At 42.1% G+C, this 23,639-nt stretch overlaps 1 long non-coding RNA gene across 3 annotated transcripts in view; it reads right to left on the reverse strand.

Annotated features, from left to right (window-relative positions):
- The window catches only part of LOC126497293 (uncharacterized), a 77,406-nt gene that overhangs the window by 27,744 nt on the left and 26,023 nt on the right, over positions 1-23,639 (reverse strand). Inside the window, exon 3 of one of the 3 annotated variants that reach the window (XR_007590563.1) lies at positions 8,864-8,964. The exons of the other annotated variants lie outside the window; for them this stretch is intronic. This is a non-coding gene — a long non-coding RNA (uncharacterized lncRNA). The remainder of the gene's footprint in view (positions 1-8,863; positions 8,965-23,639) is intronic. 3 annotated transcript variants of the gene reach the window in all.

Below are 23,639 nucleotides of genomic sequence, written 5' to 3' on the forward strand. Positions count from 1 at the left end.
TGGATATTTCTCGTTTGTTAAGTAATATTAACTCCCTTCTCAGATCTTTGACGGAGTTGAAGATTATATAATTATAGTTACTTTCTACATTATTTAGACTCCTTGAGATAGAATGTTTAGCAAAACTTTTGTTATATGTTTCTTGCTCAATATTGTTTGTTATATTTATTATTTGTTACTATTGTATATAGTTGTTTGGCTCTGTCTTATTTAGACAAAAAGGGGAGATGTAGGAAAGACCCAGCCAATCACCTTACTTGTAGGGCAGGGTCACCCAAGGATATTTTTTACTTATAAAGATTGCGGGTGTGCTCCCCTTCTGCTTTCCTCTGGTTCTGTAAGTCTATTTCCCAATTAAAGCTGTATATACTTATTACAATTTCTGTCTGCATTCATTTATGCCGTTACAAAAACTAAAGACTTTTTAAAAAAAAATAATTCTTCTCTGTGGCTTAAAAGGTGCTTTTATTCTATGTAAAACTGCTGAACCAATTACACTCAAATACCAGCAAATACACATCCGGGCAAAGTGCACTTCCAGCTATTTAAGATATTATTTTTAGGACTAGCTTTTTCAGAGCACTGCTGATATTTTTAGCTATGTTTTTCATTTGCATCATGCACGTAGATCAGTCGGTAGGCCATGCTTTAAGAACCACCAAGCTCTGGATAATTAATCACTTGCTTCAACATGAAACGTATGTCCCCTGCTGTGCATACAACTGAGACCTGCTTAGCTATGCTTACAAAACTCATCAGGGTATCCTGTGCTGCCTTCAATGTCATAGATGAACTTCACCCTCAGTGACCTCGCACTCTGGGAATACGTATTCTCCGTAGATGGGTTCCTGACCTCAAGAGTGCACAGAGCTGTTGCAGTTGATCAGAGCATCCTGGGAAATGGACTTGCTACAGTAAGGAAAACAGGTCATCTTTAGGAGTGGGTTTCCAATACAGCACAAAGATAAAGACTCTGAGGACCAGTGAGATGGCTGGGCAGAGAAAGCACTTACCATATAGGCCTGATGATCTGAGTTCGAGCCCCAGAACCCACAACAATGTGGAAGTCAAGAATTGGCTCCACTAAGTGGTCCTCTGACCTCCACATGTGCAAAGAAGCATGTGTGTGCACACACACAATAATTATAATATTAATCTTAAACAAATAAGCTCTACTCCCCCCCCAAAGAGGTGATAAAAGAACAGGAAATAAAGTCCAATGTTATGTGACAGCATGACCAATACTAAGAAAATAAAGAACACGACAAGGGTCCAGAGGCTGCATCCAGATGAGGGGTAAAGGGTGTGCGAATGCCTCTGAACGGATGAACAGGAAAGTCTCCATGGCAAAGGGCGCGTGAACCCAATCATGAAGACATGGGATAGTTCAGAAATATTGGAGAGATTCCTATCCCAGAGTACACAGTAACATCCCATCGGTACAGGCAAATCCAGCCCAAGTTCAGCAACTGAGAATAGACACGTATATAGAATGTAGCCCCTATCTAAACTTGTAGTCTTGCTTAAAATCTTATAAGATTCCAGGGACTGGAGAGTAGTTAAGAGTACTCACTGCTTTTGAAGGGGAGCTGGGTTTGCTTCCTAGCACCCACAAGGTAGCTCACAGACACCTGTAACTCCAGCTCCATAGGATCTGACACTCCCTTCTGGCCTTCACCAGCACTTGCAAACACGAGGTACACACACATATGTATACAATAAATAATTCTTTAAATTAGACAATATATGCAGATGTTTCTAACAAATATTTGGAAAACAGTCCAGTGCCTTCCTTTTGTAATACTTGTTATGATTATAACAAACAAAAAAAAAACGAAGACAGGATAGGGTTGGCCTCCAGGGATGGTTCACAGAGACCATCTTGGCAACAAGAGTTTACAGTGCTTAACTAGGCATGGTAACTCATACCCCAGCTACTCACCAGATGGAGGAACAAAAGGGTAAGGCCAGCCTGGGCTATAGAGAAAGAATAAAAAATCATAAGGGCCTTGTAACACACAATTTAAAATTTGTACATGAGCACATCAGAAGGGATCATTGAGTGCAGACCATTCTACTTTAGGGAACTAGGTATCAACTGGGTTTTCTTTGGGTAGCTAACTAGGGGTGCTTTGAGGGCACAAAGAAAGTCAGGACTTAACTAGTTTTCCATTCAGAAATCTGACAATAATATCACCATGGTGATCTGGCACCACTGACAGTATTTATTTGGTCACTAATGTGTGATAACACAATATTCTGGGGATCTAGAACTTTCTGTTTTGTCCCCAGCTTTTACAATGTTAACAAGTCATTAATCAATCCTGTGGCCCAACTATCTTTAAAATGTTTCTGGCCAATTAAAGAGTTATTTAAGTCTGGTAAATGTGAAACATGGAAACAGAAAGGAAATGTTTAAAAATACTTTTTAGGGCTTTGCCTAGCTTTGCAGTACACATCCATGTCTCCCATGTGTCTCTGGTAAAGATCAAAATAAGAATTCATCTTCAAGAGAATTTAATAATGATTTGTTGAATATTTCACTGTATTAATCACTCAAATAATAACTAAGCCATGTTGAAAACATGATTATGACATAGTACCTAATAACATCACTAAGGGACACACAACAACACCAAATATACTTAATAAATTGTCATTTATTATTATGGAAGCCATTATTTTATACAACCCATCAATTTACACAAAATTGAACATGCAATATACAAATACTTTAAATTATTTATCCAGTAATGGTGTGAGAAGTCCTTCTGTATATGTGTTGCTTTTATTGTTTAATGAATAAATCTGTTTCAGACAGTGGCTTAGCAGAATAAAGCAAGACAGGAATTCCAAGCAGATAGAGGAGGAAAGAAGACAGAGTCAGGGAGATGACATGTAGCTTCTACCAGAGGAGACAGATGCCCGGGAAACTTACTGGTAAACCATGAGCCTCATGGTAAAATACAAAATAATAGAAATGTGTTAATTTAAGATATAAGAACTAGCTAGCAATATGTGTAAGTGATTGGCCAAGAGTATTGTAATTAATACAGCTTCTGTGTGATTATTTCAGGTCTGGGTGGCCAGGAACAAACAAGCGATCTCTGTCTACACAGTAAGAACTTTTTAAACATGTACCCTTTTTTAATTAGTCTCCTTTGAGAAGCCTATCTTGGTAGCCCAGTCAAGACCCTCAGGAGACCGTATGAGCAAGAGGGCTAAGTTTGTGGGAAGTGGCAGACACTAAAAGACTGACAATGAAACATGACATGGGCTCTCATTTTGAAAACTGAGAACCAGTTGAATATTTTTGACAGTCTCTGCCTTTCATTCTTCCTCTCCATTTTTTTTTCAATTTCCTCACAAAGAAAGAACCTCGTAAACAAATCAGCTAGTTATTTGCTTCATCACAGAGTCTAGTCATTTAATTTCCCTACTATGATGGCTAATCTTGGTGGTCAGCTTACCTTCACCTGGAATCAACTGTAAACCCAAGCAACTGAGCACACCTGTGAGGGTTTTTCTTGATTGGATCATTTGAGGTGGGAAGACCCCCTCTAAGTCTGGACCACCCCTTCTGGGGGTAGCCCACATAAAAGGATAAGGAAGAAGGAAGCTTTTGCTCGCTTGTCTTCAGTCTGACTGGAAAAGTGCGTCTATCCTGCTGCCGAAGCATTCCTTCACTGGCATTAGAACCCACTTCATCAAGGTTACAACACAGGCTGAAGACAAGCAGCTCTCTGGGAATCCTGTGAACTGAAGCACCAGACTGGGACTGCTGAGACATCCAGCCTCAAAGACTAAACAATTACCAGATTCTTGGCAGGAAGCAGTCCTTGTTGGATTACCTGGACAACAATCTGTAAACTACTCTTATAGATCCCCTTTCAAAATATAGATATTCCTTCTGTCAGTTCAGTTCCACTGGAGAAATCTGACTGAAACACCCACATTACCTTGACTAAATATTTCTGATGCCCAAGAGCTAGTATGCAAAGTCAAGACAAATCTATAAGGGAGACAGACCTGGAAACAATCATTATACAGTAAAGTGTCACGTATTACAGAACAGAGTTGAATAGAGAGAACAACAGACAGTAAGGGCGAGCAAAGACATCACAAAAATAGGGATAACTGAGCTGAATAGTAAAGAATCAATGACATACTTGTGATAAAATATGGTATCTAAGAAGTCAAAAAATATGTGAAAGATAAGGGTTAAAGAAATCAAACTAACTTCAAGAACAGTGAGTGTTGGATGATACTCTTCCTGGGAAGACAAAACAAATGTATACTCAACTGCTATGGGACAATGATCTTGTACCCTGTAAAGATTTGTCAGTTGTATTGCTTTAATAAAACACTAATTGGCCAGTAGCAAATATAGGCTAGCCAGACATGAAATATAGGAGTGATGATGAGAAAAGAATAATTCTGGGAAAAGGACTCGGTCTGCAGGCTTCACCCAGACAGAGGAAGCAAGATGAGAATGCCTCACTGATAAAAGGTACCAAGCCACGGGGCTAACACAGACAAGAATTATGGGTTAATGTAGGCTGTAAGAGTTATTAAGAAGCCTGAGCTAATAGGCCAACCAGTTTATAATTAATGTAGACCTCTGTGTGTTTCTTTGGGCTGAATGGCTGAGGGACCGGGCAGGACAGAAATCTCTGTCAACACTCAACCCAAACAGGAAACTGACAACAGAACAAACTAAGGACACCATCAAAGCCCAACTTTATAAATCAATGAGGTTATTTGGGGTTAGTTACAGGAGTAAGGCCTCAAACACAACTGCATTGCCTATAACCTAACCCAGAATGTGTGACAGCTCAAAAGTTAGAATCCTGGAGCTCTCTACACAACTTGCAAGCAGCTCAACAGGTCAGGAAGTCTCCTCTACTCTGCAGTAGTACTCATTTATACAGCCTTGAAGAGAGGCCAGCCTTTGTATCTGGTAAGTTTGAGGAGCTTCTTAAAACTTGCTAGCTATTTATCTCCTGAGTCCTAATGAACCTCCCTTCAGAATTTTCCACGCTGAAGGAGCTTCCCCCAGGATGAAGTGTTTCAGTTAGAGGGAAATTGCTACTCAACAGTAAGCAAGCTACCCAGGTGGGTAGGTACAACTAGGAGAGACAGTTAATAGTGGTGACTAGAGGGATATGGAAAAGAGAAATCATTCGTGTATTTTATTAATTCATGGGTACATGTTCATTGGCACTTCCAATGTGCTCAAGATTACCCTCAGGGTTATAGTCACAGGAGTAAAATGGCCGTCAAGATCCCTACTCTAGATTCTAATATTTTCCAGACTAGAGGGTTTGGAGCTTAGTCTGCAGGCAACAGCTCATCAGGGAAAGTGAGAAAAGTAAACTTAGAATGGTGACCTTTTTGACAGGAGTGACACAGTGGAGTGAGTTTCTTCTCCATTGCCTCTTGTGGAATATTGTTATCTTCTCACGCACGTGTCTCTTTGCAGAATTTGTGAAGAACTGTCATTTCAAAATGTCATTTGAGTTTGTTCTCCAACCTTAACAAACCTATACACCAACAACACATTTTTGTTGAACCCATGTCACTTTGTACCATCTAGCAGCCCATAGTCATCCTGATGCATTTCCCAAGTCATTGACTTGTTTTACCTGCTAGCTGAAACGGGGCCACACAGACCAAAGCTGCCTGTGAACAATCACTAAATTCTCAATTTCAAGAAGTTCTTCAAAGGGGCAAGCCAAGACTTGTGAGAGTCTCAAAGAAAATATCTAAACTGATTTTAGTCCAACACTCATTCTTAGCAAGATAACTAGAACCTCTATTCTTCCAAACTTTAGTGTTCATTTCATGTATAACCCAGAGTTCTAAGAATTTCCCAAAGCCCTGGAATAATGTAGGGAGAGTCCAAAAAAAGTTATTTCTAATGGAAATCATTTTTCTGTTATTTTATTTGTTTCCTGCAACAAAAAAAAGAAGGAAGAGGAGGAGGAAGAAGAACAAGAAGAACAAGAACAAGAAGAACAAGAACAAGACAATGCAGGTCAGAATCATTTTAAAATGTTTTAATTTATTTTTATTTTATGTTTATGAGTGTTCTGTCTGCATGAATGTATGCACACCATGTACATGCCTGCTGCCTAAGGACTTCAGAAGAGGGCACTGAATCCCCTGGGACTGGAGTTCAAAGGGTCTGAAAGCCTCCATGTGGATGTTAGGAGCTGAACCCAGGCCCTCTATAAAATCAGCCAGTGCTCTTAATTACTGAGCCATTTCCCTAACCCAGAGCCATTTTAAAGACAGAAACAGTAAAATCAAAAGAGACCGAGACATTTATGCCTATAAACAGCCTGGTCAGAGCCTGAGCGCTGGTCATGATCTAAGCTTTACTTCCATCCATTTGGCTCCCCTTTCCCTATAAAGTCATGGTGGTTTGTGGTTTTCATTGCCAACTTGACACACTTGAGAATCACCGGGGAAGAAAGGCTTCAGTGAGGGGCTATCTGGACCAGGTTAGCCTGTGGGCATGTCTGTGAAGGAATATCATTGAGATAGAAAGAACTTCCACTGTGGGCAGCACCATTCCCTGGGCTGAAGGATACGATGAGTTGAACAGAATGTATATTCATCTTCTCTTGACTGTGTATTTGACTAGCTCCTTCCAGCTCCTGCTGCCTTTATCTCCCCAAAGACTATAACCTAGAATTGTGAACCAAATAAGTCCTTTCACCTTATATTGCATTTGTCAAGGTATTTTATTGCAGCCACAGAAAGTGAACCTATGAATGAATAAGAGCTTTGTGACAGTTCCTTTTGCTCTTTTAATGACTAATTAATGATCTCTTCTAGGTCTGCCTGGCCTTCCTAAAACAACTGTCTTGATTTGAGAACCCAGACAGAGCCATCCATATTACACCAAAGCCTCCCCTTTAATGTTTCTTCCTCCTCAACAACTCCTCAGTGTTTTTGCCAAGTTGAAGCCTAATCAACCTACACTGACCCTAGTGAGGTTCAGATTATTTTTAGATCAAAACTGACATATTCAGGCAGCAAAGAGAGCCAGCAAGACGCCAAGCTCAGTCTCCACCCTGGAAACAGAGAAAAATGGGAAGCGGGCTGACTAGTTCAGTGTCCCTTCAGATTTATAAGAAGCTGAGAGAACTTGGTGAAGTAGCGATGACTCCTCGCCAGAAATGCTTTGCCTCAGCCAATCCTGGATCTTACTATGTGAAACTTAAGCTATCTCAGGGTTGTCAAAAATATTAATTTCACATGACGTCCACAGAGCTCAGTCACAGCTGCCAAGACTGAGGCCTAAGGAATGTTCTGGTGATTTTGATGCTGCTCCCCTGGCAGTCACATGAGACAGCATGTGAGAGGGTGCATTCCCTCATAGGAGTCAGAACTCCCTGACAGCTTTGACATTTATGAGCCGTGTAGCACTGAGAGAGTAGCCAGGAACACATCATGTCCGCCACTCTGGCTGGTACCACATTAGCTCTCACCACCTTCAACCTCAACTACAGAGGACTCTTGACTCAATGTCATGCCCTTCTCGGACAAACAATATCCAATAACTGATCTTACAGAAAGTACTAGAAATGTTAGCCCAAAGCAAGAGCAAGGTCACCATTGTAGCTTCACAGCTACTGATAAGGTCACCTGAGGGTGCTGGGCTGAGTTTACATCACAGTTGGAGCCTGCCCCTGCCTGATCCTACATCCTCCACTCTTCTTCCAAGATTTTACACCAGGAAACTCTCCATAACAATAAATCCTCATCCCAGAAGGCCCCAGGTCCTCAAAACACTGCCTTCACCCAACATGGGCCAGAAGAAGTCCAAAATACATGTGCAACTGGATAGTAAGTGACCTGGACCAAAGTGGGAAGTAAAATTGTTACTGTCACAGTATTGCACTAGGGTGATAAACCAGTAGAAATAAATATATCAGGTCCTTCAGAATTTAAAGGAAACACAGATTCTAAGGAAAGTAGAACTAGATGGCAATTGATGGAGATGACTGATGTTCTAGAGTGACAGACACCAAAAGACTGGGATGCAGCTCGATGAAGAAACTTGCCTAGCATGCAGGAGAACCTAGAGCAGACTCTACACTGAAAAACTGACGGTCATAAACCGTCTATTAAAAGTGAGGGAGGGGCTGGAGAGAATACTGGCTGCCTCTTCCAGAGATCCCAAGTTCAATTCCCAGAAACCATACGGTGGCTCACAACCATCTATAGTGGGATCTGATGCCTTCTTCTGGCATAAAGGTGTACATGCAGATACAGCCCTCATAGAAACAAAATAAATAAAGATTTAAGTAAAATAAAGTGAGTGGCATATTTTGGTTTAATCCTAATGATTATATTCTGGAATCCTACCACGTTGAACTCTTTAAATTTTTGCTGATAAGAGTTGATCTAATATTAAGGTTTCTTATCACAAACTTTTGAAAACATGTCAAAAAGAATAGATATAAAGCAGTTAGGAGATTTTCACTTCCCAATTCCAAGTCAGTACAAACATAAAAAGGAATCAAGATGGTTTAGTGCTGTGATTCTATATAAATAGAGACCAGCAAAGTCTGGAAACAAATCAAACCTTCAGACTCAGTTGTTTTGCTTTCCAATGGTGCTAAAGTCATACAATGGGGAAAGAAGGATCTCATGAACAGATAATGCTGGGGCAACTGGAGATTCACTAGCAGAAAAATAAAGTTGGACCCTTCCCTCATGCCACACATGAAAATTAACTCAAAGTATTCAAACACTTCAATTTAAGTCAAAGCTATTAAAACTCTTATGGGGAGGAGGAGAGACAAAGACTGTTGATGGCTTTGCTCAAGGGAAGTGGCAAAGTACTTACCTGGTGTGTGTGAGGACCTGGCTTCAAGGTTTATTATCGGGGGTACAGGTAAGAAACAGAAACAATGTCTGGTGATCTTGGATTTGATAGTGATTTTTCAACTGTGAACCCAAACACAAGAGAAAATAAATGCCATAACCATGAAAAGCTTTAGGGTTTCATGTTACAAAGAGGATTTAAAAAACAAAACAGGATGGAAGAAAATATTTCAGCCACATAACCGATAAAAGGCTTAATAACCAAATATACCTATAAGGGCACCTGGTGCCCTCTTCTGGCCTACAGGCAGGATACTGTATAAATAAATAAAAAAAAAAAAAAAACAGGCTACAATTCACAACTCCAGAGAAGCTAGGCAACAAGGAAGACCCTAAGAGGGACAAACATGGAGGGTCCCAGGAAAGGTAAATAGTTATGCTCTCCTGGGTAAACTGGGAAGGGAAGTAGAAGGGATGAGATGGGGGATGGGAACATGAGGGTTCAAGATGGCCGAGTTGGAGGAGGGATGGAAAGCAGGAGCAATGAAAGATATATCTTGATAGAGGAAGTCATTATGGGGTTAGAGAGAAACAAGGTACTAGGGAAATTTGATGGAGGAGGGTTATCTTTCTATGCGTTACTCTCATTGGTTAATAAAAAAAATGCCTTGGCTTTTTGATAGGGCAGGATTTAGATAGGTGGAGTATACAGAACAGAATGCTGGGAGAAAGAAAGCATAGTTGGTCAGACGCAATGGAGCCAGCCACCAGGTCAGACATGCTGAATCCCGGTAAGCCACCACCTCGTGGTGCTACACAAATAATTAGAAATGGATTAACCAAGATGTGAGAAATAGCCAATAAGAGGCCAAAACTGATGGGCCAGGCAGTGTTTAAATGAATACAATTTATGTGTTGTTATTTCGGGTGTAAAGCTAGCCATGTGGGAGCCAGGCAGGACGAAAAGCAGGCCTGCCCGCAGCTCCTTCTACAGAAAATTTTCAGGAATCCACAAGAATGACCCCAGCTAAGACGCCTAACAATAGTGGAGAGAGTACCTAAACTGGCCTTCCCCCACAATCAGGTTAGTGACTACCCTAATTGTCACCACAGAACCTACGTCCAGTATCTGAAGGAAACAGTTGCAGTGATCCACAGTCAAGCACTGGGCTGAGTTCCTGGAGCTTAATTGAAGAGTGGGAAGAGGGATCGTATGAGCAAGGTGGGGTCAAGATTATGGTTGGGAAAACCACATAGACAGTTGACTGGAGCTAGTGTGAGCTCAAGGACTCTGGATTGAGAGCTGGGGATCCTACATGGGACTGAATGTGGGTGACAAGTTATGTGGCTTGATCTGTTGGGCACAGGCCTGGCAGTTGGACCCTAGGTGCATGAACTGGCTTTGTGGAACCCATTCCCAAAGGTGGGATACCTTGCTCAGCCTTGATACGGGGGAAGGATCTTGGTATATTTGGTATACCAGATTTTGTTGACTTCTTAAGGGAGACCTTACCCCCTCTAAGGAGAGGATGAGAGGTGGGAAGGTGGGAAGAGGAGGGCAAGAGAAGGGGAAGGAGGGGGAACTGGGACTGATATGTAAAATGAAAAAAAAATTAAATAAAAAAAGAAATGTTTAGAGGAAAATATATAAAAAGAAGAAGAGGAGAAGAAGGCACAGCTTAAAGCATATTTGAGTAGCACAAGGAGGGCATGGTGCTAAGCATCGAACCCCATCCCCTCAAGACCGTAGACCTGTCTCTCCCACTGTCCTGATGTCACCAGCTAACTATCCACCAGTAGAACTTTCCAGAAACTGACTTTGGCTGAAAAAAGCCTCCTAAGTCAATGTTACCTTCTCCTACGATCTCACCAGAAGTCACCTGCATTAATGAAGAATTAAGACAGCATCTTAACAGTCTGGAACCTCACATCAGTACAGGACAAATCAGTCAAGCTTGTAGCCTTCCCCCTGGCATTTGACAAGATTAGCAGCTAACATGGTTTTTCTGCTGTGCCCGGCATCATTCTCTTTACTCCAGGATGTTCATCTTGAGCCCACTCTCCTGAGAATCTTCGGGCTTTCCTAGTTCTACCTTAGAGCTTGGCATCTAAAAGACCAGACCAGCAATGCTGCTAATTGGACCAAAATAGAGACAAATTTCAGATGACCTTTCAGTTTAAATGTCTTTTCCATAAATTAATATGATTTCAGCTCATCTCTTGATTTTTGCTAAATCATCTTCTAATCATCCCTAATTAGCTTATTATCAAACAGCCTCAAAGAATCCTGGAGAACATTTCCTATGTGCTATGTCCCCCAGAGCATGCTGGTGCTATCTTTAGTCTCAACAGATGACCTCACTTCGAAGAAATCAAGGCTAAACATCATTTCCTTTAACCTCCTCCTTTCCTCCCTTCTCAGAAAACAAAGGTCCCTCTCCAGAGCAGGGTTAATCCTCTGCCCTTGGCTTTCACCCTATGGCTTCCTGACTTCTCCTGAACAGTGTTTTATCGACCTTAATCTTTCTGTCTGAAGGTTTCCTTTCTCTTACTTTATTAGCATCTAAAGTATTACTCCATCAAAACCTTAACCTCTCTAGACTCAGAGTCTTTCCTTCTAGTCTATAAATATCATCACCATTTTTAAAAAGGAAAGGAAGGAAAAATAGAACCTTGACCCTTGAAATCTGATAGCATGTTCTTAACAAGCCTGTTTGTCCCCGTTTTCACTGCTTAACATTGGCCTAGAACAATCACTGTATTTGCTTCATTTGGGACCCAGGCCTTTTTTAAAGTTTTATAATTTTGCACATTGACTGCTCTTGTTCCCTCCAACCCCCTACTACACCTGCCCACCCTTTCCACAAATCTCTCTTGCATATTTATGTCCATTCACTTTATGTTGTGACGCTGAGATGGACTACAGCCATCTGTGTGACCCTGAGATCGGTGCTCTTCCCTGGGAGCCTGGTGGGCTCAGCAGAGGGTAACAACTAAAGACAATGATTTCCCGCTCCCAGAATATGTCAATGACAAGTAGTACAGATGTAACCTCCTTGGTTGATCATTGATAGGGCTGATTTTGTTTGCCTCAGTTAACTATAATCTGGATGCTATCCACAGCTCCCTACTGACACCCATCTGGAAAAATTATTAAGGATTTTATACTGATCAGACCCAGTGACTTTCCTCAGCCCTTCAAAAACTCCACAATATTTTATATCCTTGATCTGCATTATTAATCTTTAATCTTTAATTTTTGACTCTGCTTTTTACAGAGTTTTTTTTTAATTTATTAAAGATTTCTGTCTCTTCCCCACCTCCGCCTCTCCTTCCCCTCCCCCTCCCCCAATCAAGTCCCCCTCCCTCGTCAGCCCAAAGAGCAATCAGGGTTCTCTGCCCTGTGGGAAGTCCAAGGACCACCCTCCTCCATCCAGGTCTAGTAAGGTGAGCATCCAAACTGCCTAGGCTCCCACAAAGCCAATACGTGCAGTAGGATCAAAAACCCATTGCCATTGTTCTTGAGGTCTCAGTAGTCCTCATTGTCCGCTATGTTCAGTGAGACCTGTTTTAACCCAGGCTTTTTCAGACCCAGGCCAGCTGGCCTTGGTGAGTTCCCGATAGAACATCCTCATTGTCTTGTTAAACAATGCTATAGTGCTAGAAACGTAGCTAGCTGAGTTGGTAGAGTGCTAGACTAGCATGCATGATACCCTGGGTTTGAACCCCAGAATTTCATAAAACCAGGCATGGTGGTACACACCTATAATCCCAACTCTCAGGAGGAGGCAGGAGGATGAGTTCAAAGCCATCCTGAGCCACATAGTGTGATGTAACAGTGTGAAGCTATCCTAGACTGCTTAGAAACCTGCTTCCAAAAAAAATATTTTAATAGATAAATAAATCATGCCATACATCTGCAACTGTGAAGTTTCACTGTACAGACAAAAGGAACTTTATTGGAAGAAAAAAATATGAAATGGCTTCAAACAGTGAAAGATTCACCGGTATGTATTTGTTGGAAGGGTCTTCTGGAGAAAATACAAAATAAAAATAAAAACAGCACCCAGAGTGTTCATCAGAAATCTGTGAGTAATTATAGCTCAGTGCACTAGTCACTCTTGACATGGTTGGGACAAAGTACGCAACAAACGCGACCTAAGGAAGAAAGGCTTTACCGTGCTCATGGTTGGAGAGTGTAATCCAACACAGCCAACCAGGAATGCATAGCAACAAAGGCAGAGCTGGACACATTGCATTCAAAGTGAGGAAGCAGAAAGAGATAAATATTGGTGCCCAGCTCACTTCTCCTTTTTATTCAGTCTGGGACCTCGGTTCATGGACTGGTGATGCTAACAATTAAGGAGATCTTTCCACCACACTTAATGTAATCTAGAAGCTCCACTCACAGACATGCCAAGAGTTTTGGCTCCTAGGCAGTTCTAGATCCTGTAAAGTTGACAATCAGCGTTTACCATCATCAATGAAATGGACATCAGTCAAATGGAATGAGGTGGACTGGGTAAAATGATTTGAGGAATTACCAGGTCATTTTAGAATATGTTGAGATGTTCATAGACATCAAGGTGATATGGCCATGTAAGCAGTTAGAACACATGACACATCAATGTGGATACAAAGCTGATAGTCATGGCAATACAGCAAGACCACAAAAGGCAAGAAACTGGAGGAGAAATGAAGATAAACTGAGCAGAGTTTTGGAGAGAGAATCTTACATACAAAGTGATTGACTACGTTCTACTCCCTCTTACCAACTCTAAGAATATAAAATCATACCAGAAAAAGAATTTTGTCTCTTTGTTGGCCATGGATACTTCACAAGTACATAGGGTAGTACCTGGCTTAAGTGACACTCAATAAATGTTCAGAACTCAATGAGGGGATTTAGTGATTATAGAGTATGGACTAATCTTCAAGAGGACCAAGATTTGATTCCCAGTAGGTACAACAGGTGGCTCACAACTACCCATGACTCTAGTTTCAGGGGATCAGATGCTCTCGTCTGGACACTAACAGTACCTGCACTCACACATATACATACACACAGATACACACTTGTATATATAATTAAAAATAAATCTTTTTAATTTTTATTGATAATACATCTTTAAAAGATAATAATATCAGCCAGGCAGTAGTGGCTCACGCCTTTAATCCCAGAACTCGGGAGGCAGAGGCAGGCGGATCTCTGCGAATTCAAGTCCAGCCTGGTCTACAAGAGCTAGTTCCAGGACAGGCACCAAAACTACAGAGAAACCCTGTCTCGAAAACCAAAAATAAAAGATAACATCTTTCTCAAAATGGTTCTTCCCCAAATTTTTTTAATTCTCATGTGCATTCACATCACACAAAATTGGAACTTTTAAAAATGCCCCAAAGAGGCTAACCGCTTATCTGCTTTGGGGGAACAATCCCATAGCACAATTCAGCAAATGGCACAGTTATCAATATATAATTCTCACTTAGGATGTCTATGAAGCAATTTTCCTTTTTGTTTCTATGAAATGAAAACTGTATATCTTCTTTGAAAATTTCATTAAGGGATGCCATTCATAAAAAGATTCAATTAAGTATATGAAATTTTGCCCAGCGGGGCCTGTACTGTTATTCTCTAAGACAATTTAAGCCTATTTTTGTTCTAAGCTCATCTCTGAAGCAAAAATTGAAAAGATTGAATTTCATTAAGAAAAATAGTTGTGCTCTCACAATTACAGTCTCACAGGACCCTTTGAGAACTACCAAGAGCATGGGTTAATAGAGAGTGCTGAGTGCTCGTGTTTACTTGTTCTCTCTCTCTCTCTCTCTCTCTCTCTCTCTCTCTCTCTCTCTCTCTCTTTCTCACACACACACACACACACACACACACACACACGAACCTCCTATATTCCCCTCCTTTTGTTTAAGATGAACCAAAGGGATTTAGTAGTAGTTTTCATTTAGATTTTTAAATTTTCCTACCTTTTTATAATACATTTTGATCATATCTATTCACCACTATCTCTTTCCAGTTCCCTATAGTGCCCCCCATGTCACCCTCCCAACTTAGAGAATATCCCAATAATCATTCTTTATTTCTTCTTTTTTTGTTTTTTTTTTTCAAGACAAGGTTTCTCTCTGTAATAACTCTGGATATCCTGGAACTCACTCTGTAGACCAGGCTGGCCTCCAACTCATAGAGACCCATCTGCCTCTGCTTCCTGAGGGCTGGGATTAAAGGAATGCACCACCACTTCCCGGCTTGTTTTTGACAATATGTTCAGAAGGCCCTACCCTAATCCAGGACTGATCCACTACAAACCATAGCTACAGTCTCAGGCCATACTTAAGCAATCCCACTGACATGGCCTTCCACCTGTATATACCTTCCACTGTCTTTCGTACCATGGACACCTCTAAACATCTTTCTGTGCAGAAATCCCCACTGCAAGAATGATAGGCTACCTCCCCTCTATTAAATGACCTCAAATGATGGGGATTTCATAAGAACTTCCTAGAGCAATCTGTGTTTTGTGGGGTGGCCCATGAGGAAAAATTTGTGTTGACTATGAAATCTCGTAATGTTGGTCTATATGTCCCATGAGTTACTGGAAATGTCTGCCCCTGCAAAAGGCAACCATTAGCCCTATGAACAGGGTGAGTTCCTTTGCTCATTGTCTTTATGCAGCACTTTCTATATACCCTTGCATCCCATCAGTACATGTCAAAAACATACACAGTAGGAATTAGGATAGTCACCTGGGTGGTGGTGGCTCACATCTTTAATCCCAGCAGAAGGCATGGGCAGAAGCCGGCAAATCGAGGCCAGTGGTCTACAAAGTGAATTCCAGGACAGCCAGGACTGTTTCACAGAGAAACTGTCTTAAGAAAGAAAGAAAGAAAGAAAGAAAGAAAGAAAGAAAGAAAGAAAGAAAGGAAGGAAGGAAGGAAGGAAGGAAGGAAGGAAGGAAGGAAGGAAGGAAGGAAGGAAGGAAGGAAGAAGAAAAGTAAGTAGAAGAAAAGAAATTAGGATAGTCATTTCGGTTTATCCATAAATATGTTTTTCTCAGTAATCATTTGTTAGTACTGAGTTATAGACGGGCTTTATCAGAATGTCAATTCTGTTTTACTCTTGGGTCACAGCTTTAGAGATCATGATTCAAGAAAGTCTAGAGAAGCCAGGCACAGAGATTTATATCTGTAATCCAGTCTTCGGGAGGCTGAGGCAGGCAGATTACTAGTGAGTTCAAGACTAACCTGAGGTATGGAGTAAGTTCAGAAAGTGTAGTGTAAAATGTCAGAAAGCAACTTAACAAAAGAACTTCTCCAGTAGATCCTGACTCACATCCTGAGTTTAAGAACTAACAGAAAGATGAGCGCCATGTATTTTCTCTCGTGCATGGAAGCTTTAAAAACAATGACTCAAGGGGCCGGCTAACTCAGTTGGTAGAGCATGAGACGCTTAATCTCAGGGTCATGGGTTTGAGCCCCACGTTGGGTGCCAGATGAAGGCGAAGGTGTAAATCAAAAACAATCCCACACCAGTTTAGAATTATGATTGATAGAATGGTTATTTATTTAAGGGGGGAAAAACTTACAGCTCACCATCCCAGACAACAGCCCTCTGCGCAATCAGGAAGGGAGTCTAGTCGCCAGAAGCGGAGCAGGAAGTAAGAGAGAGGGAGAAGGGAAGTGGCCTCTTTTTTAAAGGGAGAGAGACCACGCCCCAATGGGCTGGTATCTCAGCGGCTATTGGCTGGAGGAGCGGAAGGACCTCCCGCAACAGGAAATGACACTCGTCAATGTGGCTTTCTGCATGGAAAAACAACAGGAGAACAAGTACCTCGGTCCTCAATAGAGTCATGGGTTCCGGTTGCTGTGCATACCTCACCAAACTTCAGAAAAATAAAACATGGCAAGAGTTCAACTCCAGCGTTTCTCACCAAAAGCCCTCAGTTCTTAGCTTGCCAGACAGCACATTACTCCCTCCTGACCCTCCCACTCCAACTACTAGATGTTCGCAGAATGATTCATCAAAATCAAGTGTGAATTTCTATGTAGAATTATTTCTAGCCCCTTAAATGGCATTCCTCGGGGCCTCTCTCTGTCTACAGTTTTGATTAATCAAAATAAACTGTCCAAAAACAACCAGTCATTTGTGTGTTTAGACGATTGTAATCAGCAAGTGTATTTTTCCCTTAGCAATGTCTTCTTTCGAAAGACCAAACACACTTTGCACTTTGCCACTCCATAGCACTCACACCCACAGCCCCTTCTCAGAGTTGGATCACTCCCTTAGGAGCCAGCAAATGTTACCCTTTCCTCTCGTTTGCCTGAATTAACAGATCAGACATAGAACAGGTGAGATCCCATATTACCCTGTCCCCAAATCAGCTTGGGATATCACCGTCTAAGAGCCCATCCAGGGACCAGGGTGGTTAGTATAAAGTTGACATGCCCTTGGAATCAAATCCTGGCCTGATTCCCACCTCAACTGCTTTCTTCTTCTGATTCGGAACCTTTCACTGTGCCTCACAGTCCATCTACCTTGACTAATAAAATAAGTGTGACATTCTTATTCCTAAGATGTTTCTAAGATATTTGTGGCCCAGCTGCTAGCCCCAAAGAGACGGACTGGCTGTCAGTCCCCGGGGTGGACTGGCGGAGCCACCAAGGACAAGCGGCTACAGTTTCCCACCAGCGGGAGGGCACACGCCTGCGCTGGCAGTAGTGGCGGGTAACGGGTAACAGACACGTAAACACAAAAGATAGGCATAAAGGTAAAATATTTATTACAGGAGAGAGGGAGAGAGGGAGAGAGGGAGAGAGAGAGAGAGAGAGAGAGAGAGAGAGAGAGAGAGAGAGAGAATAAAAGGAGAGAAAGACAGAACACGTGCGCATGCCAAGGAAAACAGAAAAGGAAGGGGGCAGGTCAGAGGTAATGGGAGTGGGCGTGGCTTGTCCCTTAAAGCGGCAGGAAAGCACAACAGATATCGTCTCCATCCCAATGAATCATAAAATGACGCAGATAGACAGATGTGATCCGTGTATGGGGGAGGGGGGAACTTCATAATCAACACATATACAACACAAGACAAGCATTTTCTCTCATTTTATGTGTACGTGTATGCACCTGTGTGAGTTTACATGCACCATGTGTGTTTAGGTGCCCATGGAGATCAAAAGAGAGAATCAGATTCCTGGAGCTGGAGTTCTAGGTAGTTATGAGCCACCTGGTGTAGGAGCTGCAAACTGAACCCAGGTCCTCAGGAGAGCAAGAAAGACTCTCAGATGCTGAGCCATCTTTTCAGCCCACAGTGTTTTATTAAATCTCAGTCGACACATCACAAAACATACTTGTGATGATGAAAGCACCTGCTAAGGTTCCATACACTGTGGTAACCTGATGTGGGATTTCCCTCTGTATGCTGTGAATATCATTAATTAATAAATAAGCCATTTGGGGCCTGTGATACAGCAGAGTAAAACTAGGCAGGGAAGAACTGAATGTTGGGAGGAAGAAAGTGGAGTCGGAGAAACGCCATGTGGTGGCAGCCAGGAACAGAGGAGTCAGAACCTTGCAGGAAGCTACAGCCATTTGGTGATACACAAATTAATAAAAATGGGTTAAATTAAGATGTAAGAGTTAGCCAATAAGAAGCTAGAGCTAATGGGCCAAGAAGTGACTTAATTAATACAGTTTCCGTGTGGTTATTTCAGGTCTGAGCTGCCAGGTGGTCTGGGAACAAACAAGCGCTCTTTCCTACAACAGCCAACATTGTGATTTGCCCTATGGCTCTATCAAGTGGGCTAGCTTCTTTTTTTTGTTTTGTTTTGGTTTGGTTTTGGTTTTGTTTTTATTTTTATTTTTATTCTTTTTTATTTATTTATTAAAGATTTCTGTCTCTTCCCCGTCACCGCCTCCCATATCCCTCCCCCTCCCCAGAGAACCCAGTGGGCTAGCTTCTTTACTCCTGTTTTACAAAGGAGGGAAGTGGTGCTGAGGAGACATTCCAACCAGCACACAGACTCGAGCAGAGCCTTTCTGCCTCTCTCTCTCTCTGTGGTCCCCTTCTCTTTTTTTGAAACATCCCAAAAAAACAAAGAACATTTGGTTTATAATTTTATGTACTTTTAATTGCTTATGAATTACTATGGGATTTTTTTTCTTGAGACAGAATCTCACATATCCCAAGCCAGCCATGAGCTCACTCTACAGCCAAAGCTGACCATGAATTCTTGATCCTGCTGGCCCTACCTCCCAAGTTCTGGGATGGCAGTTGGGCATCATTACTTCCACCTTCTAGTTGCTGTTTTTCCTGCTCTTTGCCTTAGTCCACCAACTGATTTCACACACGTGTGTGGGTTTGAATGCATGTGGTACTAAGATTCACCTAAAGGTACTTCAGAAAAGTTATTATTCAAGGCTTCCACTACAGGTGATTGTCACACACACACCAGAAATTCTATCCTTAAGCACACACAGCATGCTGCTATGCACCTTTAAGAATATCATAAGACACTTTGGGGCAGTATTGTTGGTCTTATCAGAGAGAAGAGTGGGGACTTCCGTGCAATACTCCATTGGTGACAACCATGAGGAGGGAGACAAGAACTGCTTCATGTAACAGGGACAAATCTCACGAATCCGGTGGTCACGTAACAGTCCTGGGAGACTTGGCTGTAGAGGGCTTGTCTAGCCTGTGCGAGGCCCTGGGTTCAGTTCCCAGATCTGTGCTAAAGTAAAAACAATAATGCGCAGGTGACAGAGAGGACCTCTCTGGCATGTGTGGAAACTGCACAAACTGCCAAAATTATTCTTGGTTTTAAAGTGAAGGTATTAGATGCGCTACAGGCTGCAATGACAGAAGGATGGCCTGGAGTCCAGGAAGAGTGTGTCTCATGTTCTGATGCGAGTGGTTGCAGGCTGTGGAAACCGCTGAGCTAGACACTGCGGTCTGCCCGTGACAGCACTTCAGCACTTTTGTTTCTAATTTCCCAGCTGTTTCTTGATTTTTTTTTCTTCACCCACTATGGCTGGGAACTGCTAATTTGCACAACTAAGCCATTAGCACTTCTCCAGTGCACACACGTGCTCATCTGTGCTTCTGTGCAGGCTACCTCAGCCTGAAGCTGGGCATCGCTGGTGAGTGCGGCTCTCAGGATCCCTTGGTTCCCTGGTCTGTTGTCCTCCTAAGACTGTGCTCTGCTCTCTGCCTATACATGGTTCCGACTCGTGACACTGATGGGACAAGATCTGATTGCATCTTAGAAATCCATTTTCCATGTCTTAATTGCAACGGGAGTCATAACACAACTGTGGGAAGGCAGTTTGACATCCAAGCCTAAAACAAGGACAGATGGCGCCCAAATCCTTCTTTCAAACATCCGCCCTGGTGTCCCTTTGATCCCAACATTCTCCATTTTAAATTCACTTTGAACCTCACTGTATAATTTCAGAGCTTTGCTGAGGAAGAATTCTTGCTACACACTGGAGTCATTGATATTTACCCTCTTATTCTTGATAGTTCACTTTCTGGGTCAAAAACAGTATTCATTCAGTTCCACATTTTATTAAATGGTACAGTGATGCTCCAAATCCTCTCTAGTCTCAACTGTAATTCTTCCCCAGCTTTGATTAGTCTAGCCCATCAGAACCATAGCAACCAGGACTGCCCTACTGGGGGAGAAATAAGTTAGTTGATGACTTTTCCAAAGACACGAAATAATCCCTAGTGCAAAAGGAGCAATGCAAACATACCCAATTGGGAGTTTTCTCTTCTTTTGTTGTTTTTTTGTTGGGGGGCAGGGGGAAGTGTGTGTGTGTGCACATACGTGCTTGAGTGTGTGTGTGTGTGCATGTGCATGCATGCGTGCGTGTGGTGTGTGTGTGTATTCCTGTTTTGCACATGTCTGAGGATGCAAATGGAAGCCAGAGATCAATGCTGTCTTCCTCAACCATGTTCCACCTTATTTTTTAAGACAGGACCTGTCGCTGAACCTAGAGGTCATCCATTTGGCTAGGTTGGTCAGCCCACAAGCCCCAGGGAACCTCTTGTGTGTGCCTTCCTCCCCAATGGCTGGCATTATAGGCACACATCACCATCCTGTTTATTTACCAGCATGGTAGAAACCTGAACTCAGGTCCTCATACTTTCACAGCACATCTCCCCAGCCCACTGCTGTTGAACTTTGTGATCAACTACAGTCAGAACATCAGCAGGCAATTACAATTTCTAGTGGAGAATCTGGCCTTGAGAGTTGGGCAAATACTTCGTGGGTGACTGAGTATTTGTACAGCAAGCATGAAGACCTTTGTTCAGATCCTCCCCAGCATCCATGTAAAAAAAAACACTGTGCATGGCCACACAAACCCACAACCCCAGAACTGGATGTAGCAGGCAGACAGGTCTCAGGAGCTCATTGGACAGCTAGCTTAGTCAAAATGGTGAACTTCTGGTTATCATGAGAAACCCACTCTCGATACAATAAGTCAGAGAGCAATAGTGCAAGATGCCCAGTGTCTGCCTCTGGCCTTCGTGTGACAACACATGAGAGCTCACGTGGAAGTGTAGATTTGCACACTCACAAGCATGCAACACACACACATACACATGATTTGTCCTAGGCAAATGATAGTACACACCTATAATCCTAGCACTTAGGGGTAGAGGCAGGAGGATCAGGAGTTTGAAGTCAACCTTGATGATGTAGTGAGTTTAAGCCTAGACAGAACTTCATGAAATCCCACCTCAAAGAGAAACAACGGCCTAAATAATTTCTAAGCTGCTCTTACTGAGTTAGTCAGACTGCAAACTCTATTTTAATTGCTATTACAATCAACACATTAGTGCACGTTTTAGTCATCTTTAATGACTGTAATTCTGAGAGGAGCTATTCTATTCCATCAAGGTAGATATCTACATCAGGAAAACAAACACTGTCAGATGCGGCTGTGCATATCCTTAAGCCCAACACTAAGGAGGAGAGGCAGGAAGATGTCACTGAGTTGAAGGCCAGCCTGGTCTACAGAGAAAGTTCTGGGCCAGCTGGTGTTATACAGTGAGACCTTGTCTCAAAAAAAATTTTTTAAAGAAGACTAAAACAAAAACAAGTAAGATATACCTTATTCTTTCCTAAAGAGAGCGACTCTAACTTAAAATCACATAGAACAGTCAAATTTTCTTACCATAGTTCAAAATCCTTAACCAATGAAAATGTGCGTACATGTGACTCAACCGGTCTAATAAAAATATGATACAGTGACTGGTAAATGTTTTTAATATTAAGATTCCGAAAACTGCTTTCATTACTGACAGTGGTGTAAGGGGGAAATCTTGAGTCTGCTGCTCCTTTGGAAATGACTGAGCCACAGGGCCGTGCTTCTTCCTCTAAGTGACAATGATTTCTCTGGCAACTCTCCATCTGCTTCCCACTATTTTCACAGGCTTTTCAAATTAAGCTTACATATGTCAGTGTTCCAGGATTATCTCTGTGTTTGCATAAACCATATGGCTCATTGACAGAGTTGATTATGCCAATAACATTAGGGAAATATTTAAATGTCATGTCTGTTACATAAGAAAAAAAAATCACGTAAGATGAGAAAGAAGCTGGCATGGGAGGCACTCTTGCTATTAAATCCATTCATAATGATGTAATTTTTGTTTTGTTTCGTGAGGCAAAGTCTCATGTAACATAGGCTAGCCTCATTCTTGCTGAGTGGCTAAGACCCTGAACTCCTGATCCTCCTCCCTCTACCTGCCAAGTACTGGGATTACAGATAAAAGCCACCTTACCCAGCTCATAATCAGTCTTTAAGCCAGTAATCACAGGCTTCTCTTTGAGTTCTGAAACATATTGATTTAAATTCTATGAATATTCTAAAGCAAGTATCCTTGAATTTAGCCAACCTGCAGAAGTGACCTGAGGTTCCCAGAACTGCGGTTAGCATCCTTGATAGATGAATTGTTCTGCAGAGAATTCCTTTAAAATGCAAAGCTCACTAACAGCAGCAAGGAGGGACCATAAATTAAGCAAATTTGGAAAGTCTCCTCACCGCCAAAGCCTCCTTGTGTTACTAGAGATGATCTTCAGAAATTATTGGGTCCATGAAAAGTGCCCTGAATTGTTCCTTAAGGTTAAGCCTTCAACCATGATTTTTTTCTCCCGCCGAATCTGACAATGACCTCCATCCATGGGGTCTCAGAGAGGAAAAACTAACACAACTCCTAACCCTTAGCCACTGAAACTTGGACGCTGAGAAAGGCAAATATATTAATGACCACATTTCCTGTTTTAAAACGATTCATTTAAGGAGACTTTCCTGAAGCTACAGGCACTAATTTTAGATGACATTGCTAAATGGGTTTGTTTCCTCTTTTTCAAGTAGACTGGTCTGCCTTGCATCTAGGAAAGGAATATGTATATCCCGTGACCCCGAAGAGCTGCCCGTCGTAATCCCCTCCACCACTCTAACTTGACCTTGTGCCCCACATCTCCTGTATTTGTTTCCATCAACGTAGGCCACTGAAATTCCCAGTAGAAACATTCACATTTGAGAAAGGCAAGCCGGTACAGCTGGGCTCTGTCCACATGCATCTCCCTAGCAAAGAGCAGGACTCTGAGAACAGAGGTGCGTTTCCACTGGGGCTCCATCTTTTAAAAAGCAGGTATGAGTGGGCGACGATGGAGGAACTATTTCACAAGTCGGGCAGGGTGATTGGTGGCAGGAGGACATCACCTAAAACAGGCACAAATATGGAAGTCCTGACAGAAATTTACATTTTGGTATGTTCAGG

Source organism: Alexandromys fortis, unplaced genomic scaffold, assembly GCF_014885135.2.
Source record: "Alexandromys fortis isolate MF-2015 unplaced genomic scaffold, M_Fortis_MF-2015_v1.1 scaffold_21, whole genome shotgun sequence".
Taxonomy (NCBI): Eukaryota; Metazoa; Chordata; class Mammalia; order Rodentia; family Cricetidae; genus Alexandromys; species Alexandromys fortis.